This window comes from Hemiscyllium ocellatum, chromosome 19, assembly GCF_020745735.1.
Source record: "Hemiscyllium ocellatum isolate sHemOce1 chromosome 19, sHemOce1.pat.X.cur, whole genome shotgun sequence".
Taxonomy (NCBI): domain Eukaryota; kingdom Metazoa; phylum Chordata; class Chondrichthyes; order Orectolobiformes; family Hemiscylliidae; genus Hemiscyllium; species Hemiscyllium ocellatum.
Genome location: NC_083419.1, coordinates 65,117,613 through 65,140,345, shown reverse-complemented (window position 1 = coordinate 65,140,345; position 22,733 = coordinate 65,117,613). Strand labels below are relative to the sequence as shown.

Below are 22,733 nucleotides of genomic sequence, written 5' to 3'. Positions count from 1 at the left end.
CATCACAAGTCAGCTCAAGCTGAGAAAGTTGACTGTCTTGTCCATTTTCCTATTTATTTTCCTCTGTCACAATAGTGATTGCCTTTAATAGGGAGAGCTATTTAGAAGCAATGCACTGCTGCCAAGTGATTAACACTGAAGACACCAGGACCACACCAGCATTCCCAGCCCTGTTCAACTCGGGAAGTTAATGAGGCAAGATGAGGCTGAGGGTGTGAACATTGCACTGTCTCGGTTTTGATTAGGAAGCTTGCATCACAAACTTCTCCACCACTCCAGAAGTGGAAATCCTGTGAACCCTGGCTGCGTTTGAAGGGGGCAAAAGCAATATTTGTGACCGGGCGGTTTGTCAATGGCACAGGAGACACTGAACACCTTTAGTACAGATTCAGTCAAATGGAAGCAAAGGTGGGTTTCGTTCAGAAAATGTTCTGGAATACGGTCTGAGTAATTGGAGAGACAGTATTGAGCAACATTCCCTCAGTTTGTTTTCTTGATGTTCGTGGGGTGTCTTTTTTTTTAAAGAAGTGTTTCTGATTGGTTGGACATGTACAGGCAGATTGATTGTCTTGTAGCTGAGATGCCTTGGGGGGTGTATAGGTGGAAATTTTTGCACATTTCAGAGGTGCTCGACAAATGGGATCAATGATTCCCAGTGGGAATTTTACTCTACTAGTTTTCATCTGGCCCTGTTCTGGTCATTGGGCATTGATCACTGTGATTAGTCAGCAACTAATATCCTGGCAACCTGTGACTGAACTATCAGAGTGGCAGAAAGTGAACTCAATGGACTCTGGTCTTTTATTGTATATTGGATAGTCAATACAGCACAAACCAAGACCATTTGGCCCAATTGAGACCAAACTTGTGTTTTTTTAACGATGATGTGCTGGTATCCTGGAGTTGTTGCCTACTGACCAAAGTGGCATAAACAGAAGTGACTATATTTAGTTAGCGGTGTTCCCTACAATCATTCATCCCCCTCCATAGGAGATTCAATGTGAATAGTTCACGATGGAAACAGGAGCAGGTATAAGCTAGTCAGTCCTTCGATTCTGCTCCATTATTCATCACCATGGCCCTCTATCTCAATTCCATTCGTCAACACTACTCCTGTACTCCTTGGTATCCTTAGTATGTAGGAATCAGTTGATTTCTGGTTTTGAACATACAGTACTCAATAACTCCCACAGCCCTGGGGTAGAGAATTCCAACGATTCATCCTACTTCAAGAGATGAAATTCCTCCTCTCTGCCTTAAATTGCCCCCTCCTTCTCTCATTCCCTGGGTTGGTGAGGTTTCTCTGTTTAATGCAATTTATTCCCGAACCTTTCTCAAAACGCAAAATGATTCTTCATTCAGATAAATAAACAGCAAAGTTACTGTAGTTCCACTGGACTGTAGGGCTCATTCTGTTATTAGATAGCCGACTGGCGGTGATTTACCCTGAGGGTCATGGCGCCTCAAGCGAGAGGAACAGGTCAAGATGGAGAGTCCTTTGTGGTAACCTCAGTCAGTGTGGGGATAAAAACCTGGGGATTTCATGTATGTGAAGCCACCTTCAAATTTCCTATTCAGAGCTGCACTGCTTAAACATAAAATGCGTGTTGTTGGAGCTGATTACATTGTCTACTTCCAGAGATGTTCCTTGTCCATATTGTGGTTAGATGTGGACTGATGGTGCATCTTGGGAATTCTCTATTCCAGAAGGCTGTGGAAGCCCAGCCACTGGAATACATTCAGAAACAGCACCCACTGATTTCTGGATGTTAAGGACATTGCGAAGTAGGAGTGTGTCAGTAAAGCCTGCTGAGATAGGTGAAATCTTAGTCGAGTCTGTAATCTTCTGATGGCAACCTTCTTGGGCCTGGTTTTAAGGATTATTCAGGGTGACTGGGCCCTGCTTGGTTACTTTTTGAAATGTTTTGGCTTGTCCTTTCTCCCCCTCCTCACAGCCTCTAGCCTGGCAATGAACTCATTAACAGCAGCCCTCAGTCAGGTTCCTTATGAGGAATGCACATTCAAGTGTGAGAAGTGTGCTGTCCACAAAGTTCCATCATGTAACTCTCTCTTTGGTTATGCCTTTTGTGAAGCACTTTGGTGCATTTGTTTGCAATTAACATAGAAAGGTTTATTAAATATTATTTGTACTGAAGATGGAAACTGTTGGTCCCTGTCATCCAGTTTTATGATGTGACAGTTCAGAAGGATTATAACCCAGAAATATGATTTTTTTTGTATTACTCGCTGATTGTTATTTGCTCAGTTCAGAGTTAACCACATTTGAGAATCTGTAATCGCATGTTGGCTTGATAAAGGATGGCAGGTTTCCTTCTCTGAGGGATAGATGGTTATGAGAGTCAACAGTAATTGCAAGTTGCGTTCGGTTAGCTTTTTTTTTATTAAATTGAATTCAAATTTTGCCATCTGTTAAAGTGGGATTATTATCCCACATGGGATAATACATGGCTCGGAAAGGGTGGACGCTAGGAAATTGTTTCTGTTAGGCGAGGAGACAGGACCCGTGGACACAGCCTGAGAATTAGAGGGGGTAAGTTCAGAACAGAAATGCAGAGACATTTCTTCAGCCAGAGAGTGGTGGGCCTGTGAAATTCGTTGCCCCAGAGTGCAGTGGAAGCTGGGACGCTAAATGTATTCGAGGCAGAGATTGATAAATTCTTGATATCACAAGGAATTAAGGACAATGGGGAGAATGCGGGTAAGTGGAGTTGAAATGCCCATCAGCCATGATTGAATGGCCTTACTTCCACTCCTATGTCTTATGGTCTTATAATGATTCTGCATTTAGCATTACTCCACCACCTCCCCGGATGCTCATTGTTAGTGTAGCCTAGGCTATCAAGAGAAAATGATTGGACATAGATTATACTATTGGCTGAGTGGATCAGAATTAGTTTCCTCACCAGATTCCTTGCAGGGCTGGATCACTAATTGACAGTCTGGTGATCATGTGTGTGTGTGTGTCCAGCTTCCTACATCTATGGAAATCTAGCTATCTGCTGCTCAAACGTGGGAGGAGAGAGGGAGAAGCTGAGGGGACATGACAGGGAATATGCTGAAAGTATGCTCCTAGTCGATAAGAGACTGGAATGAGGGCCGCATTTTGAAAATAAGGTTTAGATTAGACTAACAGTGTGGAAACGGGCCCTCCGGCCCAACAAGTCCACACCGACCAGCCGAAGCACAACCCACCCATACCCCTACATTTACCCCTTACCTAACACTACGGGCAATTTAGCATGGCCAATTCACCTGACCTGCACATCTTTGGACTGTGGGAGGAAACCGGAGCACCCGGAGGAAACCCACGCTGACACGGGGAGAACGTGCAAACTCCACACAGTCAGTCGCCTGAGTCGGGAATTGAACCCGGGTCTCAGGCGCTGTGAGGTAGCAGTGCTAACCACTGTGCCACCGTGCTGCCCACAAGACCAAGATGATAAATTCTTTTCCCTTTCTCCAATTCATTGATCTCTGAAATTCTCGAGTAATCGAGGAGCTCTATTTATTAAAACATCTTGAAGGAGTAGATCCATGACTGCTGAGGGACTTGTGGACACAATGTAAGCAGTCACAGTCTTATCAAATGGTGCAGCAAGCTAGAGGGGCAGAACAGCCTGTTGTTAACTCTAGTGAACCAGTCGCTTGGGACACTGTGTGTTCTTCCAACCTCTGCTACTTGAAAATGAGCTGCAGGAGAGCAGACTAAAAGGAATCCCTGGCTGATGTTTGTCCCCTGTTTGATTCAGAAGTACACTATTCTCCCGTTAAATGCATCGTTACCGATTCCCTCGGTGTCCTGTTTTAAAAGACAATGAAAAAGCTGTTGCCATCCATCTCTGCTCGTCCAACTTTTTAGTACTATGTTACCTTGAGCACAGGCGTTCTCTCCATCTGTTTCTCTCTCTTTGATCATTTTTGCCCAATTTTAAACGACTGCTGTGGGCTGTATTGACGCAGTCACGGAAACCTTTTTGAGGGTGTTTATTATTGCTGCAGGGCTCTCTCTCGAGTTAGCAAAGACTGTGTCTGTCTGTGATTGTGTTTCATTTTCTAGCATGTTTGGCAAAAACAGCAAATGTGTGTCACAATGTCATAGAGTCATCGAGATGTACAGCACAGAGACAGATCCTTCTGTCCAGCTCGTCCATGCCGACCAGACATCCCAACCCAATCTAGTCCCAATTTTGCAGCACTTGGCCTATATCCTTCAAAACCCTTCCTATTCACTTACCCATCCAAATGCCATTTAAATGTTGTAATTGTACCAGCTTCCAATGTGCCGAAGCAATGGCCTTGCTCTGTAATGTGAACTTCCACAGTCTAAATTGGAGGCTTTTGAGCATCATTTTGAACGTGTCCCACACCCCCAGAACCGTGCACCTGACTCATTGTGGGCATTTGAGCTCCACAGTATATAGGAACAGGAGTAGGCTATTCAGCCCTTTGAGCCCATTCTGCCATTTTAATGTGATCAGTGCTGATCCACTCCCCTTTCATGCCTTACTCCCCCAAAGCCTGTCAGAGCAATTTTCATCAGAAACCTATATGTTTCTTTCTTGAATCTATTGATTAATTCTGCCTCTGTTGTACTCTGGGATATTGAGTTCCACAGAATCTCATCCTCTGAGAGAAGTAGTTTTCCCTCTCACTCACTTGCTCTCGTTCTATATCTCTATGACCTCTTGTTCCAGACTCTCCTACAAGTGGGGGGAGCATCTGTTCAACGTCCACCTTATCAATCCCCTTTGCCGCATGGTGTACCTCAGGCAGATGTCAGAGTCTGCTTTAGATGGTAGAGACTGATTGATTGTGACAATGAGTCAACTAATCTATTGTTACATCTTGCAACAGTCTGGATTGAAAACAGCAAATGCAATGGACCCTTGTTTTTCTTTTGGCCTAGTAGTTCTTAAGTTGATGACATTGCTTGAGAAATTGTTACTGCCACATTGCATTAAAGACTACAAGATGTTGTGACACCTGAAAGGGTCTTGAAAAGATTTACAGGGTTATTGCTAGTGTCGAAGGGTTTGAGCAAGAGGGAGAGGCTGAATAGGCTGAGGTGATTTTTCCCTGGAGCATCAGAAGCTGAGGGGTGACCTTTAGAGGTTTATAAAATCGTTGGAGGCATAGATAGGGTGGATAGGCAAGGTCCTCCCCTCAGGGTAGGGGAGTACAAAATGAGAGGGTGTGGGTTTAAGGTTGAGAGTGTGGCGCTGGAAAAGCACAGCAGGTCAGGCAGCATCTGAGGAGCAAGAGAATCAACTTCATTAGGAAGGGCTTATGCACAAAATGTTGATTCTCCTACTTATTGGATGCTGTCTGACCTGCTGTGTTTTTCCAGCACCACACTTGACTCTAATCTCCAACATCTTCAGTCCTCACTTCTCTCCTCCAGCATAGGTTTAAGGGAAACATTTAAGAGTCCTGAGGGGCAACTTTTTCACAGAGTGGTGCGTATATGGAATGAGCTGCCGGGGAGGTGGTAGAGGATGGTCCAATTACAAAATTTGAAAGGCATCTGGATGGGTACCTGCAAAAGAATGGTTGAGAGGGATGTGGGCCAAATGCTGGCAAATGGGACTAGATTAGTTTGGACCATCGGGCCAGCATAGACGGGTTGGATTGAAGGGTCTGTTTCCATGCTGTGTATCTGACTCTTTGAAATACTGTTAGACCTGTTGAGTTTCTCCAGCACTCAGTCATAGAGATGTACAGCATGGAAACAGACCCTTCAATCCAACCCGTCCATGCCGACCAGATATCCCAACCCAGTCTAGTCCCACCTGCCAGCACCCGGCCAATATCCCTCTAAACCCTTCCTATTCATATACCCACCCAAATGCTTCTTAAATGTTGCAATTGTACCAGCCTCCACCACTTCCTTTGGCAGCTCAATCCATACATGTACTACCTTCTGCATGAAAAAGTTGCCCCTTAGGTCTCTTTCATATCTTTCCCCTCTCACCCTAAACCTATGCCCTCTAGTTCTGGACTCCCCAACCCCAGAGAACAGGCTATGTCTATTCCCCATTTTCATGCCCCTCGTGATTTTATAAACCTCTGAGGTCATCCCTCAGCCTCCGACGCTCCAGGGAAAATAGCCCCAGCCTGTTCAGCCTCTCCCTATAGCTCAAATCCTCCAACCCTGGCAACATCCTTAAATCTTTTTTGAATCCCTTCAAATTTCACAATATCTTTCTGATAGGAAGGAGACCAGAATTGCACGCAATATTCCAAAAGTGACCTAGCCAATGTCCTGTATAGCCGCAACATGACCTCCCAACGCCTGTACTCAATACTTTGACCAATAAAGGAAAGCATACCAAACGCCGCCTTCACTATCCTATCTACCTGTGACTCCGTGCAGGCATGGGGAGGATGTGCAAATGTCACACGGGGAGGATGTGCAAACTCCACACAGACAGTTTCTGGGGGTGGAATCAAACCTGTGTCCCTGGTGCTGTGACGCAGCAATGCTAACCACTGAGCCACCGTGCCACCATATTGGATTGTGAACAAGCGATACACCCTTAAATGATTTTACATCAACTCATCAATAATGCAAATGGTTGGAAACCTATTAATACTAAGCAATTAAAGAACAAACACTCCTCGCAAAATATCAAGAAAGCCTGTGTTTTTAAATTACAGATATTGCTGTGCTACAAATGTGGTTCAAGCCTTTTTGATTTTTTATGTAAATGCCTAAAATTGCTCAATGTAATGAAAATAGACTCCATTCCTAAATCCTGGCTTTTTCTTTTAGGGCTTTTAAAGCCATTTAGTTCACGAAGACCAGTTTCTTACCAGTAGCTGCATTAAGTGGTGATTTGTCCCACCAGCGGATATTCAAAATGAGCTATTTAAAGGATAGCCAAGAGACAATCCTCAAACATTACTTCAAACAAAATGTGGAACTCTTTAACGGTTAATGATAGCAAAGTCTTTCTTGCCTGTTGAACATCAACCTCTCTTCTTATTTCCTTCCTTCCTTCAAATTCAGATACACTTAAGACACACTTACCTTGATGCTGCCTGTGCTCAGTGACATTTCTTAATCAGAAAGAGCCAATATCAAACTGGTGTTCAGGACTTTGGGCAACTTTTACTGTATTATCCACAAGCATCATTGCTAATCACAGAGGCTGACAGTGATTTATCAGGATGCTAACTGTTGTTGTGTTGTGGACTTAACTATATGTTAGCTCAATTATTGGATTCTCCCATTGACTGACAACATTCATTTTGTAGAAACTGCCATCGGAAACCTTTAAATCTTATTAATTTTGAAATTAATTTTTTCTGTCATCGTCTTCAAACTGAAGCTGACAAAGTATTGACAGCATCAATTATTGGGGGGAATGACCGAGCACAAAAGCAAACAATCACAAGATTAACAGTGACAAGAAAAGAAATATTGGCATCATTATCAAATTTCATGTGTAATGTCTCGGATGCAAAAGAAAAGTGCTCCAATTCACTGCCATTTTCACCTTGTCAGCTTTGAGCGTTGAGGTGAATCTATTAATATTTAAGCAGGCATTTGAAATGGGTAACAGTATAAACCTCAGTCTGTTTGGATAACTCTTCTCAGGTCTGTGTTGGATCTGAATGATTCTGACAGTGGGCGGTAAAAGGCGGCAATTTGATAATATTGTGAACCATACCCTGGAAATGTGCCTCAGCAGCCCAGGCTGGTGTTGTAGAAGCTAGACCTCTGAAGCAATAGGCTGTCAATTTGAGGGTGGTATTTTTAAATCTGTTCTCTGGTCAGTCTTCTCTGATCTTAGTGATGGCTCAATTGGTAGTATCTTGCCTCTAACTCAAAAGCTTTGGTTCAAGATTCACTCTGGGGTATGAGCACCGAAGCCAAGGCTCACGTTGCGGTACAGTATGGAAAGATTGCCCAGCTGCTGGGGGTGACATCTTTTTGAAATATCAAAATGTCTCCAACCATCTGCTTGGGTGGATGCGCCCAGTACCACAGCAGAGAAGGGTTGGTGAGTTATCCCCAGTGGGCCTTTTGCCAATCGTTATTCCATTACCACCATCTGAAAACGCGACCTTTTGATCACCAGCACCTTTTTTTTTGTGAGAAATTGCCGTGTGCTGATTGGCCGCTGTGTTTCCTACATCCTAAATCTTTTCTGAACCCTTTCAAGTTTCACAATAGGAAGGAGACCAGAATTACACGCAATATTCAAATAGTAGCCTAACCAATGTCCTGTACAGCTGAAACATGACCTCCCAACTCCTGTACCCAATACTCTGTCCAATAAAGGAAAGCGTACCAAACACCACCTTCACAATGCTATCTACCTCGACTCTACTTTCAAGGAGCTATGAACCTGTACTCCAAGATCTCTTATTTCAGTAACACTCCCTAGGACCTTACTATTAAATGTATAAGTCCTGCTCTGACATTTATCTAAATTAAACTGCATCTGCCACTTCTCAGCCCATTGGTCCATCTGATCAAGATCCCATTGTAATCTGAGGTAACCTTCTTTGCTGTCCACTACAGCTCCAATTTTGGTGTCATCTGTCAACTTACTAACTGTACCTCTTAAGATAAAAATTTTTTAATGTAAACATAGAACAGTCCAGGCACATCAGCCCTCGATATTGTGCCAGCCTTTCATCCTGAAAGTCCTGTGTCTGCTAAAAATATGTATGGCCTTACCACCCAGACTCCCTTCTCCTCTTCCAACAATTATTGGAGCAATGTACAGTGTAAGAGACTCTTGTATAAAGGTTTTCACTAACCTCTGCGTTTTGGTGTATCAATGGCATGAAAGAATCTATGGATATCATTTGCACTTTGTGACCACTGTTTATAATTCACCAAGCAATAGCACTTTACCTCAACACCACTTATTTAATGGGTCCTACATATTGGAGCTTGTTCTAATCAACAGAGTTTGTGGCAGTCTCGCTGTGCCTGACCCTGAGTCATCTTGATTACAGTAGTGACATGTTTGGGAGCTGAGGGTTTATCCCCTTTCCTGACCCTGCTGTCTTGGTGTCGAAGGCAGTGCCTTATATTGGGGTAACCGATTGTTAGCAGTCTCTCACTGACTATGTGCAGAGTCACCTCTCTGTAACAAGGTTCTAAATTTGTGAGTAATGAGTTTGATTTCTGCACCTTGGAAGGGCAGGAGGAGGCCATTCACACATACCTGAGTGGCTACTGTCATAAAATGCAGTATGCAGCTTTCTGTATGTTAATCCACACAGCGTATACTTCAGAGAGCTGGGTTCTTCTTTGTTAGAAGCTTATTTACATGATATTGTTGCCATGTAATTAATGTTGTATGTGCGCACAGTCTGTGTTCTGTGCCTTGTAATACAGTACAGTATATACACACACACACACACACACACACACCTGGCTAAGCATACTAGACTGGCTCCATTACAGTCAGAGGGACAAAAGGTGTGAAGCTGTAACATTTATACTGGAATGTTGCTTGTTGTGATGTTACACAATTCTCTTAAAGTTGTAGGCCAGTCTGGTCATAAATCAACATCTCGCTCTAGAGAAGGCATTTGGCTGGCACAATTGCAACCTTTAAGAGGCATCTGGATGGGTACATGAATAGGAAGGGTTTGGAGAGGTCTGGATTGGGTGCTGACAAATGAAACTAGATTGGGTTGGGATATCTGGTTGGCATGGGTGAGTTGGACCGAAGGGTCTGTTTCCGTGCTGTACATCCCTGTGACTCTGTGGTGAACAGTTGGCATGCCTGGCAATCTACATGTGTCCCTGTTTCAGTTCAAAACTGGCCTCCTACAGCCAGCAATGATGACTTATCTTTGTAACGCCTAGTTTTGATAAAATTGGTCCACCTCCCAACTAGTTACATTTTAACCCAATTATAAATACTGGATGTATTAAACGAACCAAGCCTTTCTTTTGGTTAGACCTTAGAGTATTGTGGTCGCTACATTACAGGGAGGGTGCGGAGGCTTTGAAGAGGGTTCAGCAGAAGTTTACCAGGTTGCTGCCTGGATTAGAGGGTATGAGCTATAAGGAGAGGCTAGACAAACTCTGGTTGTCTTCTCTGGAGCAGCAGAGGCCTGAGGGGAGACTTTTAGAAGTCTTTAAAATTGAGATGCGCAGATAGGGTTATGATTTGGAAATGCCGGTGTTGGACTAGGGTGTACAAAGTTAAAAATCTCACAACACCAGGTTATAGACCAACAGGTTTAATTGGAAGCACACTAGCTTTCAGAGCGACGCTTCATCAGGTGACAACAACCTGACGAAGGAGCAGCGCTCTGAAAGCCAGTGTGCTTCCAATTAAACAGATAGGGTTGATATTCAGAATCTTTTCCCCAGAGTTGACATGCCCAATACTAGGGGGCATGCATTTAAGGTGAGAGGGGGGAAAGTTGAAAGTAAATGTAAGAGGCAGATTTTTCTTTCAGACAGTGATATGAGTTTGGAACACACTGCCAGGGATGGTGGAGCATTGAAGGACTCTTAGATAAGCACACGAATATGCAAGAAATGGAGGGATATGGACTAAAGGCAGGCAGAAGGGGTTAGTTTAATTCGGCGTAGTGTTCGGCACAACATCGTGGGCCGAAGGACCTGGGAAGCTGTTGGGGTTTGGGTTGATTTAGAAAGAGAGAAAGAGAGAGAGAGAGAGGCAAAGCCATGGATGGATTTGAAAACAACAATGAGAATTTCGAGATGATAGAAGGGAAAGGCCAACCAGCAGTACATTGGACAGCTGGCAGCATATGGGTCAGGGTATCAGCAGCAGGAGGGACAGGACTGGTTGATGTCAGTGAAGAGTTCTTAAATATCGAGAGAGAGGATAAAGAGGCAGTTCGAGAACATGGGTTAGCAGCAGAAGGCAGGGCCACCAATGATGGAGCGATTATCATCAAGAAAGAAGAGGAGATTGGAATTAGGAAAGTGCATAATTACTTGTGTTTGTGAGGCTCTCATCATTGAATAAAATAGATTTAATTTTAATAAAGTTCTCAGCATGACGAAGAAACAATTTGAGGAAGAAAGGTTAAGCCAGTGAGACATAATGAAAATAACCTGCAAACCATCCATCTGTCTTGGGAAGGCTGTACTGGCTTACACTGTTGAGTTGTGAACCTGTGAATCATTTTCAGTGCTTTATCTGAGCCCCCACCTTTTTGGCTTGCCGTAAGATCTGGCATTGGACTCTTGAGTGTCTGACAGGATTTTTAATGCTTAGTCCATATATAAGAACATATGAGAACTAGGAGCAGGAGTAGATGCATCCGGCCCTTCTAGCCTGCTTCACTATTCAGTAAGATCATGGCTGGTCTTTGTGGACTCAGCTCCACTTACCCACCCTTGCTATTCAAAAACAAAATGTTCTGACATGAAATAAAGCGCGCACTGCAAAAAAAAAAAGGCAATTCCGGGATAAGCAGAAAAGAAGAGGTGAAAGGAATGTTTGGTAAATGTAATAATAAGATCAAAAAAATGTAGCGGAGAAATTTGTATGAAGTCAAAAAAAACTGGAGTGGCCCACAGGAGAAGCCGTCAGGCAGCACCGAAGAAAATAGTTTGACTTCTTAAGGTTGAATAATGAATAAGGAGGCAGCTCAAATGAACAAAGCAAGTTCTAATGGAGGAATGGCAGGTGGTATGTTAGTCTCCAGTTTGGGCTTTCCAGACAAGTGTGGCACTGGGAATGGTGAGGTGTGGACAGAAGAGGGGAAGCAATTGGATAAGGTTTTGAGCAAAATTGATGGAACTTCAAGCAGAGGAGAAGGGTTGCATTTAAACTGTCTGAGCTTCGAGCAGAAGGCAAGGCCCACATAAAGCAATATTTGGGCGGGTGAAAAGATTGACCTTCAGTGCCTTAGAAGTGGTTATTGAGGCTTATAGAGGAAATCTCTCAGTGCATTGCATAAAGCAGCCTGTGATGGAGCTGTAATCGGGGGACGGTGAAGAGGTTGGAATTAGGATAGCTGACTTCTTCGAGAAGGTGACACAGATAGCAATGGGCAAGCAGCCATTTGAAAATGAGGATGAAAATTTCAAAGCGGAACCTTTGCTCAGCTGGGAGCCAGGGGTGATGGTTGGATGTGAATTTTGCCCCAGGTACATTTGGTGAGAGCTCAGTGCATCATGGGACGCAGTACACTACTGCCCCGAGAGGCAAAGGAACTGAACTGTGCTTTAGAAAGGAAAGGTTTCGGGCAAAGCTCATTCAGTAGGATCACAGAGCAGACATTTTGTGCAGAGGCTTACTTTACAGGCTTCCCGCTGCTGACTGTGTTTCAGTGAGGAATATGGCAGTTTGACCTCCGCGTTCAGTTCTCTGTTGGAGCTCTGGGATGGGAGCCTGTGTAGGTTCAACTATTTTGAATGCAATCTTGGCCAATCCGGATCTCGGTGCTTCTGATGTTTTGTAACCAAATCCTTCCAGTCTGTACTTCAGTCTAGTAGAAGGCAGAATGTGGGAGTCCAGTGGTAATGAATGAGGGTTTCAACAGGAGGGAAGTGGGTAGATATTATGGAGAGAGAACGCAATGGTCTGCGAAACTGGAAGGTCTTAGCAAACCCCTATAAAGCAGCATTAGAATAAGTGACTATAACAGGCCACCAGGAAAAAGAGAACCTGTGAGGTCAGCGAAAAACAAAGATGCTGGAGCTACCTCAGGGTAGACGGTGGTAATGTTAGAGATCCAGGAGGTCATTCAAGGTCATGATGTTGTCATGTAATGTATATCGTAAGATCAGAAGTCGGAATGTTCGGGACCATTTATTCTTCCTCCGATACTAAAACCGCCTGTGCCGAAATGCTGCAAGGCCTGGACAGCATTCTGATTTTGGGCTGAAAAGTAGTGCCACGTAAGTACTAGGCAAATGACCATCTCTACAGAGAGAAAATCTAAATAGTGTTCCTTCCTATTCAGTAGCATCACCATCTCTGAATCCTGCACTCAGGATCCTCAGGATTACCCTTAACCAGGAACTGGATTGGACTAGCCATTTAAGTACAGTGACTACAAGAATAGGTCAGAGGCTAGGAATACTACAGAGAATAACTCGCTTCCCGGCTCTCCAAACCTATCCACCATCTACAACACACTAAGTCAGGAGTGTGATGGAACACTCCCCAGTTACCTGGATGGGTGAAGCTGCAACAACACTCAAGCTTGACACCATCCAGGACAAAGCTATTCGCATGATTGTCCACACCTCCGCAAACATTGAATCCCTCCGCCACTGACCCTCAGTAACAGCAGTGTGTATTATCTACAAGGTACATGCTAAAATTTGCCAAGGCTCCTCCAATAGCACCTACCAAATCCACGACCACATCCATCTAGGAGGACAAAGGCAACAGATACATGGGAACACCATCACCTGCAAGCTGCACTCGAAGCCACTCACCATCCTGTCTTTTTAGAATACTGTATACAGTTCTGGTTTCCCTTCTCTAAGAAGGATGTTGTGAAACTTGGAAAGGGTTCAGAACAGATTAACGTGGATGTTGCCAGGGTTGGAGGTTTGAACTGTAGGCAGAGGCTGAATAGGTTGGGGCTATATTCCCTGGAGTATCAAAGGTTGACAGGCGACCTTGTGGAGACTTACAAAATCATGAGGGGCACGGACAGCGTAAATAGACAAGGTCTTTATACTAGGGTGGGGAAATCCAAAATTAGAGGGCTTTGGTTTAAGGTGAGAGGGGAAAGAGTTAGAAAGGTTCTGAAGGGTAACCTTTTACATAGAGATTGTGGAGTGTGTGTATGGAATGAGCTGCCAGAGGAAGTGGTGGAGGCTGGTACAATTACAACACTTAAAAGGCATCTGGATAAATCTATGAATACAAAGGGTTTAGAGGGATATGGGCCAAGCGCTGGCGAGTGGGACTAGATCAGATTGAGTTGTCTGGTTGGCATGGACGAGTTGGACCGCAGGGTCTGTTTCTGTGCTTTTGGAAATATATTGCCCTTCCTTTGTCGCTAGGATTTCTTCCCTAATGGCATTGTGGATCTACCTACAGTGCAGGAAGTTCAGCGATTCAAGAAGGCAGCTCACTCCCACCTTCTTAAAGGCACCTAGGGGCAGGCAATAAATGCTGTGCCAGCCAGTGATGCCAGTGTCCCATGAGTAAATTTAAAAAATCCATGTCAAAAAATCTTACTCTGTTTGCAGCTTTGTGGCAGACGAAGGCATTAAATAAAATTCAAATTTCCGAAAGTAAATACCTTCCTTGTCTCCGAGAACCCTGCAGCTATTCTTTAATAGCACAATGTCAGAAAGCTGACTGCCTTAAAGTGAAGGCATCTCTGTCTGTGGCATTACCTCAGGGCTGTGGGATGGTTACTGTAATTCTCTGCTTGAGTCCACACAGTGGATGTGTACCCATGTCCTTCTGGCTTTAAGAGTAAGTCAGTTTGCTGACACCATAGGTAGCATGGTGGCTCAGTGGTTACCAGTGCTGGCTCACAGTGCAAGGACCTGGGTTTGATTCCAGCCTCTGGTGACTGCAAACTCCGCACATTCTCGCCATATCTGCGTGGGTTTCCTCCAGATTCTCCAGTTTCCCCCCTCAATCCAAAGATGTGCCAGTTAGGTGATTTGGCCATGCTAAGTTGATCAGTGTCTTGGAATATGCAGGCTGGGTGGATGAGCCATGGGAAATGCAGGATTACAGGGGGAAGGTCAGAGGTATTGCTGTTCTTTGGTGGTCAATGCAGATTCAATGGGCTGAATGGCCTCTATCTGCACCATAGGGATTCTGTAGTTTTACTTTATGATTCTACCACAGCCTGGATTAATCAAAGCTGTGAATTCCAATATTTAAGTGTAAGTTACATTTTACAAAAACTTACCACTTGCCCAATGATCCGGAGCCTCTGACAGATTCACGTCGAAGCATTGCTGATGACATGCATCAGGCACCATTGTGTCATTCTTTTTGACCATGTGTTGGCTGCTGTAGGAAATAGTGGGTCTACAAAAGTGGAAGAGGACGTCACCATCACTGTTCAGACCCAGTCAAGGTCACTCTGTAAGAAAGTTACTCTGTCCATATTTATGGACGGAGTGCAGTAAATCACCCAATGTTGCTTTTTTGTTTTGATCATCCATTTGGAGACAAAATTGATTGAAATGCAGTTGTCTTGTACATTTTCTAAACAATGGCCTGCTTCATCAGGAGACAGCTGGCATCTTACTGCTGACAAACTCCTTTTGATCTGTTTTCGGCTTTGTAGGGAGGCTTCTTAACAAACGACACAGACACCTGAGATCAGTCAACACAGACACTTGAGAGGCTGAGAGAGAGGTGGCAGCATGTATGTACATAATTGGGACAGAGAGCAAAGCAAATTTATCTTTCCCTGTTAAGTCAGATTTCACAGTGTGCCCATTTTTTAAGTAATTTGTAAATGCATGAGCTACTGGGCAATAATTCACAAATCCATCTAAAGCAGTTTGAGAAATCAAAAAAAAAACTGTTAAAGTGTTTTTCACAAACGCGTAGATGTCTTGCAGCCAATGAAACATTCCTCTGATGTCGGAAATGGGGCAGACAGTTTGGTTATGGGAGTTTGCTGTAAAGAGCCATGTGCTGATGACCTGAGGATCTACTCATGAGACATCGATTTGACAGACAAGTTATAGATTAGATTAGATTACTTACAGTGTGGAAACAGGCCCTTTGGCCCAACAAGTCCACACCAACCCACCGAAGCGCAACCCATCCATACCCCTACATTTCCCCCTTACCTAACACTACGGGCAATTTAGCATGGCCAATTCACCTAACCTGCACATCTTTGGACTGTGGGAGGAAACCGGAGTACCCGGAGGAAACCCACGCAGACACGGGGAGAATGTGCAAACTCCACACAGTCAGTCGCCTGAGGCAGGAATTGAACCTGGGTGTCTGGTGCTGTGAGGCAGCAATGCTAACCACTGTGCCACCGTGCCACTCACCATAGTTGGGACTCTGGGGATAACTAACCTGCTTTTCTTCAAAACTTTATGCTGTACAACGTGGAAACAGGCCCTTCGGTCCAACCAGTCCATGCTGTCGGAATGGCACTCAAAACCCAAGTGGCTTAGTGGGGACTTTTCTAGAACAAAGCCTTGTCTGGGCCCACATGTGATTCAGGTTGCACACTGATTGTGGTCACTTCATCCACTTCAGAGAGAAGCATGCCCGGAACCAGGGTTAAGGATAAAATGATTTCAGTGAGGACAACTAAGAATGGGCAGTGAGATCCATTTAGTGACGCCAGCATTCCAAGGAAGAACGTTTAAAAAGAACATGATGCTATGGAGTGGGATTGGAGTCCTTGATTTTCTAACTAAACTGTTTCTCACTGTTCCTAAGACTCTGTGTGCTGAAACTGTTAATATTGTCACAATGTTCAAGATTACAATGTTCAAAATCTTTTTCCCATTCAGCAGGAATACAGAGTAATCGAGGGGAGTAATTTTGGAGCCAGCTAGTGTTTGCAGGATGGAAAGAGACCCTTCAGCTCATCATGTCTAGCCCTAAACTTGAGAGAGTATCAACACCCACTAGGAAGGGTATTTTACAGACTTGTTTTTCTCCTGGATGTCAACAGGACAATCTTTCCAGCTTGGAGTCTAGCAGAAGCTTTTGTACGTTAGACAGGGATGTTTCTGGAAGAGCCATTTATCTGTTAGCTGTCCAGCTCTGGAGTCAGATTTGCCTGAGAAAGTTTCCCATGAAGGGGGTTGGCTTTGCTGCTTATGTTGAGAATGTGTTTGGCTGAGTTGTTTGAAGCTCTTTTATAGATGAGCTTATATTGCAACAGTGTACGCTGTAAACTCTCTCCTTTCAGTGATGGGGTTGGTAGGTTGGTTTATATGAAAGTGGTGGGGGCTTGGGAAAGTGTGCAATGATATAGTATAGAAGATCAAATTGTGAAAATACCAAGAAACATGTTTGTGACCAGACAGTGGATTAAGAGGTAAATAGGCTAAGTTATGACATTTCGCACTTCAAATATTGAAATATGCGATAATGCTACTAACTGATGTGCATTGACTGTTGTTAGTAACTGATCATCGAATCTGCCCATTCAGTGGGAAGCCATTATCACCAAATCAAGTAAACATGGATAGATATAAATGATTAACTGAGAGTGTGACTGTGAGAGTTGGAGTGTGCAATTAATAAGCTTCAAGTGAGACTTAAGATTAGAATACTTCAGGGTCACTAACCTTAATAACAAGAATAACCGTTTAAAATTTAGTCAGAGTTGCAGTATTTTGAGAGCCGCAGTGCTGTTGCTGAAATTCAATTAGACAAATGAAAGAGGGCATTTGGTTTTTGAAAACCTTGAAGTGTTTCAGATTAAAAATTTGCAAATTGACACCTTCTAACAAGTGCAATGTTAATGGAAACATTTAAAACAAAGTAAATCATTTTTGAACATTTTCTTTCATGAGGCCTTGGCCAGCGTTTATTGCCCATTCCCAGTTACCATGGATGAGCTACCTTTTTTGTACTATTGTGGTCTGTGTGCTGTAGGTTGACCCACAACGCTGAGAGGGGGAGAGATCCAGCACTGTGACTCATCAGTACTGAAGGAATGGTGATGTATTTCCAAGTCAGGATGGTGAGTGGCTTGGAGGGGAACTTGTAGGCAGTGACGTTCCCACATAACTGCCGTCCTTCTACTTCTAGATGGTAACGGTCATGAGTTTGGAATGTTTTGCTGAAGGGGACTTGGCAGTGCATGCTCCACACTGCTGACATAATGTGCTGGTGTTGGAAAGAGTGAGTATTAATGCTTATAAATGAATAGCCAACGAAATGGGCTGCTTTGTCTTGGATGGTGTCAAGGCCATTGTGTAGTTGGGTCTGCACTTATCCAGGCAAGGGGAGAGTATTCAGTCACACTCCTGACTTGCCCCCTTGCTGCTGGTGGGTAGGTTTTATGCTATGTCTCACAGTCAGTATATCATTAGATTTTTAACAGCCACAATATATTGATATATTTTTGAGAGAAATGCTCATGATATCATCACTGTGTTGCAGCATGTGACCTGAGGGCATAAAGATCTCAGACGCTGTCTTAAATTGGCATCCTATTAAGCAGCCTGCTTTTCTGCTGTCCTAGCTCAGACACTTCTGTGTCTGTGAATTTAACAATGTGTATCTGAGTGAGATGTAATAAATGTTGATTGGATCTTTTAATGCTAAATTATCAGGATCTAGTTTCTTATTTTAAGAAGGATAGCATTAGCATTACTGCATCAGATAAAATCTGGAAGCAAATCCTTTTTCAGGCATTGAGGAGTCAGGAGGTGTGTTACTTGCTGTAAAATTCCCAAGCACTGACCTGTCTTGTAGCCACAGTATTGAAATGACCAGTCCAGTCCAGTCCAGCTCCTGGTCAGTACTAATCCTCAGGAATATAATGGTATTGGATATAGTCATGATAATGCATGTGATCATCATTGGTGGAAAATTAGATTTTCTCCTTGGGAAATGGTCATTGCTTAGAATTTGTGTGGCGTGAATATTATTTGTTACTTATCAGCCCAAGTCTGAATGTTGTCCTGGTTAAATGGACTTACGGCAATAAATATATCACGTCATTTTTGTGAATGTTGTGTCCTTTTAAGTGTCAGCTGTACATGCATCCTGTGACTGCCAAGTGTGAAAGTCAACAGAGTATGCAGGTTTCCATTATAACTGGGCCTTCAGTGGGTCACCTAGTGTCTGTCAGCATTGGAACCTGATGAGAACAGGACTTATGGCACGCTAACTGGTCATCAATATGTTAATAATATAAAGGCTACATTGCGTGTTAATCAAAGTAATTATGAATCTACCTTCTCAGCTTGGCGAATTACCTCTAGGAGAAGTTGAAGCGTAAAACGACCCTTTGTATCCAACCAACGTCCGCATCATCCATCTTGGTCCTGATGATCCATCATTTCAGAAACAATATACTTTGCAAAAGAAAACCAAGGTACGATAATGTTATTAATCTGTGTTTACGTCTGCCAAGCTACAAATGATATGTCTTTTTTTGTCCACAATCTTTTTACCCTGCTGTTTTTTTTTGTAAACCCATTATGGATGTTTTCATCCACTTTTTACCGTGGCAAACTGCGCTGGAAAATTGGATATGATAACAAGCTGTTTTGTAATATAGCTTTCATTACCAGACACACACGATGCTGAGCTTGTAGGTCGCTTCTTCAGATCTCTCTGTGGTTTAGTCTCTGAATCCTGATCTGCATTTCGCTTCTGAATGAAAAGCGATCTTCCTTTCTCCAGCGCTTTCTTGGCAACGGTTTGAAATGCCTACAGATTGAGCTCCCCTGATGGGCGGCCTCCTCTCTCCCCTCCATCCACCACATCTGCACTGCTCCCTTTTGAACAAAAGAGCCATCCTGCTGGCTGAAATGGCCAAAGTGCTTTTGAAAGCTGGCCAGTGTTAGAGGTGAAATCCAGATGATGATGCAATACTTACTTCAGACATGTCAAAGCAGACTGGCTATAAGGTCTCGTTTACAGCTCTGTTTGAAATGATGCCGGTGAAAATGCCATTTTATCCTGACCTCGATGATAGATTTGTGTTGCCTTTCACCTTTTAACATATTTGGGCTGGCATGGTGGCACAGTGGTTAGCACTGCCTCACAGTGCCAGGGCCTGGGGATCGATTCCAACCTCTGGCGACTGTCTGACTGTATTGAGTTTGTACATTCTTCCCGTGTCTGTACGGGTTTCCTCTGGCTGCTTCAGTTTCCTTCCACTGTCCAAATGTGTGTGGATTAGGAGGATTGGCCATGCTAAATTGTCCTGTAGTGTTCCAAAGATGTGCAGGCTAGGTGGATCAGCTATGGGAAATACAGCAACAGGGTAAGAGCTTTGATTTGGTGGGATGGTCTTTGGAGGATCCGTCTGGACTTGATGGGCTGAATGGCCTGCTCCCAACAGTAGGGATTCTGTATCCGATAGAAGAGAAAGGCACACTGGGTCATGGTGAAGTGTGGCTGGAAGTGGTTGCCTTTTTGTGGTGAGCCATATGCCTTAATAAATGAGGTATAGCGTACAAGCGGTCACTGGAGTGCGTGAATCCCCCCCCTCCCTCCCGAGACAAAGGGTAGACCACAAGAATTCTCTGTAGCAGCACCTCTCAGTCCGACAATCCTGAAATGATTGTCCTCCATGTACCTGCATCTCCTCAACCAGTGGAGAAAGTGAGGACTGCAGATGCTGGAGATCAGAGCTGAAAAATGTGTTTCCAATCACCCCGTGGCTGAACACTTTAACTCCCCCTCCCACTCCGCCAAGGACATGCATGGCAACACGACGCCTGGAGGAAGAGTGCCTCATCTTCCGCCTAGGAAGCCTCCAACCACAAGGGATGAACCCAGATTTCTCCAGCTTCCTCATTCCCCCCCCCCCCCCCCCCCCCCCCCCCCCCCCCCCCCCCCCCCCCCCCCACCTTATCTCAGTCCCAACCCTCGGACTCAGCACCTCCTCCTTGACCTGCAATCTTCTTCCCGACCTCTCCGCCCCCACCCCCTCTCTGGCCAATCACCCTTACCTTAACCTTCTACCACCTATCGCATTCATAACACCCCTCCCCCAAGTCCCTCCTCCCTACCTTTTATCTTAGCCTGCCTGGCACACCCTCCTCATGCCTGAAGAAGGGCTTATGCCCGAAACGTCGATTCTCTTGCTCCTTTGCTGCCTGACCTGCTGCACTTTTCCAGCAACACATTTTTCTCCTCAACCAGTGGTATGGTGCTCCCATTAGACTTGTACACCAGAACTGGCCATGCCCCTGGCTTAACTGGTCCAGTATACTGCAACATTGGCATTTTCCTGACCAAATGTAAAATTGCCAACATATTAACAATGCCGATCTTTGTGTAGAGAGCCGAATTCCAAAACTTGTGGATGTTATATAATCAGGAAATATTGTGAACTGTGACTTAACTGCATTAACTTGATTACTGCTGCTGTTAGAGTACTGAGTGCAGAGCCCCCTGTTTCTCAGGGTACTGTTTTGGCTGAGATGTTAAACTGCGGCCATATCAGCAATCTGTAGGCGACTGTAAAATACCACATTGCCGTCAGTTTGAAACAAAGAAGCGGGAGACATTCGCTTTGTTAGCCAAACTTTTGAGCATTGCTGAATAAAGAGGTTGTGGAAGCGTTTGGTCTTGAGAGCATCAGGACACAATTGCAAGAATGCCAAATCTGGAAGGGAGCAACAATTTATAGTGCATGAGAAGAGGTGCTAATTTCGTTGGCAAATGGAATCTGCTCATGACTTTTTTCTGTGGTTTAAAATGACGACAGAGGGTGGTGACACTAACCAGTGCATTTGAAACAAATACACATGACAGTAAATCAAACCAAAGATGTTGCCATGGACCAGACAGGATTAGGGAACAGTAACTGCTAGGCTTTCATCTGAACTAGTACAGTATGAGGCAGTTCAACATGAAGTTGCAGTGTGCAATGCAACAGGGCATGACACTTCCCTCCAGTTCTTATTTGATTCTAAAAGATGTAATGTCAGAACATGTTTACAAAACCTACATGTGAGTATTTGAAGCTTCTAGCATGTGCAAACAAGCCATACAGCAAATCCAGCTGATGATCTAGTGGAATTTTAAACAAATTCTTGGCAGTTACCTGTTTCCTGGTGCACTCTCCATGGCAATGTTGCTACCATTGGAATCCATTTGCCAACCAATCAACACCTTTTTTTTTTGCGGTATAAATTGTGTTCCTTTTCAGATTTGGCTTCTTTGCAATTCTGCCCAGACGTTGGCAAAACTCATTGCTGCAATTTTACCCATACAAAAAAAAACTCGCTTTTTACATCAACACTTGAGAGTAGGAGAATTCTACCTCATGTCCTGGAAAGTACATACCTCTTTCCTAACATCATTGCAACAGCCAACGGTCCTTTCTCACATTGTTATCTTGCTACACTGGAGTTTGCAGTGTGAGAGTTGGCTGCTATGTTCCTTGTGCAACTGTAACTATATCTTTTCTGTAAAGCACTTTGTGGCAGTCTGTGGTCATGACCAATGCCACAGGAATGCAAATTTTCTGTCGTTTTGAATTGTTTACAAGAGCAGTTGACAGTGACCCAACTAATGAAAGGAAAATAATCAGAGACTTACTAAAGTAGCTGCTTTTTCATTACTGTGCCTGTACACGAGCAGGCACACAGCATGTTATATGTACGCACACTGGATGCCATCCCTCCTTCCATGCATACCACACAGAATGCTCCATGCTGTCATGCCCCTCACCCAGTATAAATTTCCCATCCTACACCCGCTGCCCCCAACACCCCATTCCTGTATTGCCTACTTTGCCTGCTTACAGGCTGTCCAGTAGTAAAGCTTCCCAAGTCCTTTCAGCACTGCATTTCAAAAAGAAGCATCCTGTATTTGAGCACTTTTGAACTCATTAGCAGTGGTTTGAATTCCTCTTCAACTAAATTGAATGGGAAAGTCAGGGGCAAGGATAAAGTGTGGCGTATTTTGACATTAAAAAGGTTTCACATGCTGTCTCATTCTGAATGTAAGTTTGTGTGTAGAACCATCCCCGCTAGGATAAATGCTCGAAGAGGTTTCGCATGAGAACTCAAACTAGCAGATACAAAAGACATCGGTCTCCTTTTATATTTCAATACAAGCCCTAAAATTAAAACTAAGGATCCAGGT

The 22,733-nt window shown here is 44.0% G+C and overlaps 1 protein-coding gene across 1 annotated transcript in view; it reads left to right on the top strand.

Moving 5' to 3' along the window:
* Positions 1–22,733, top strand: part of large1 (LARGE xylosyl- and glucuronyltransferase 1) — a 527,618-nt gene that overhangs the window by 32,681 nt on the left and 472,204 nt on the right. Inside the window, exon 2 of the mRNA XM_060840013.1 lies at positions 18,868–18,999. The gene's annotated coding sequence lies outside the window, so the exon portion shown is untranslated. The remainder of the gene's footprint in view (positions 1–18,867; positions 19,000–22,733) is intronic.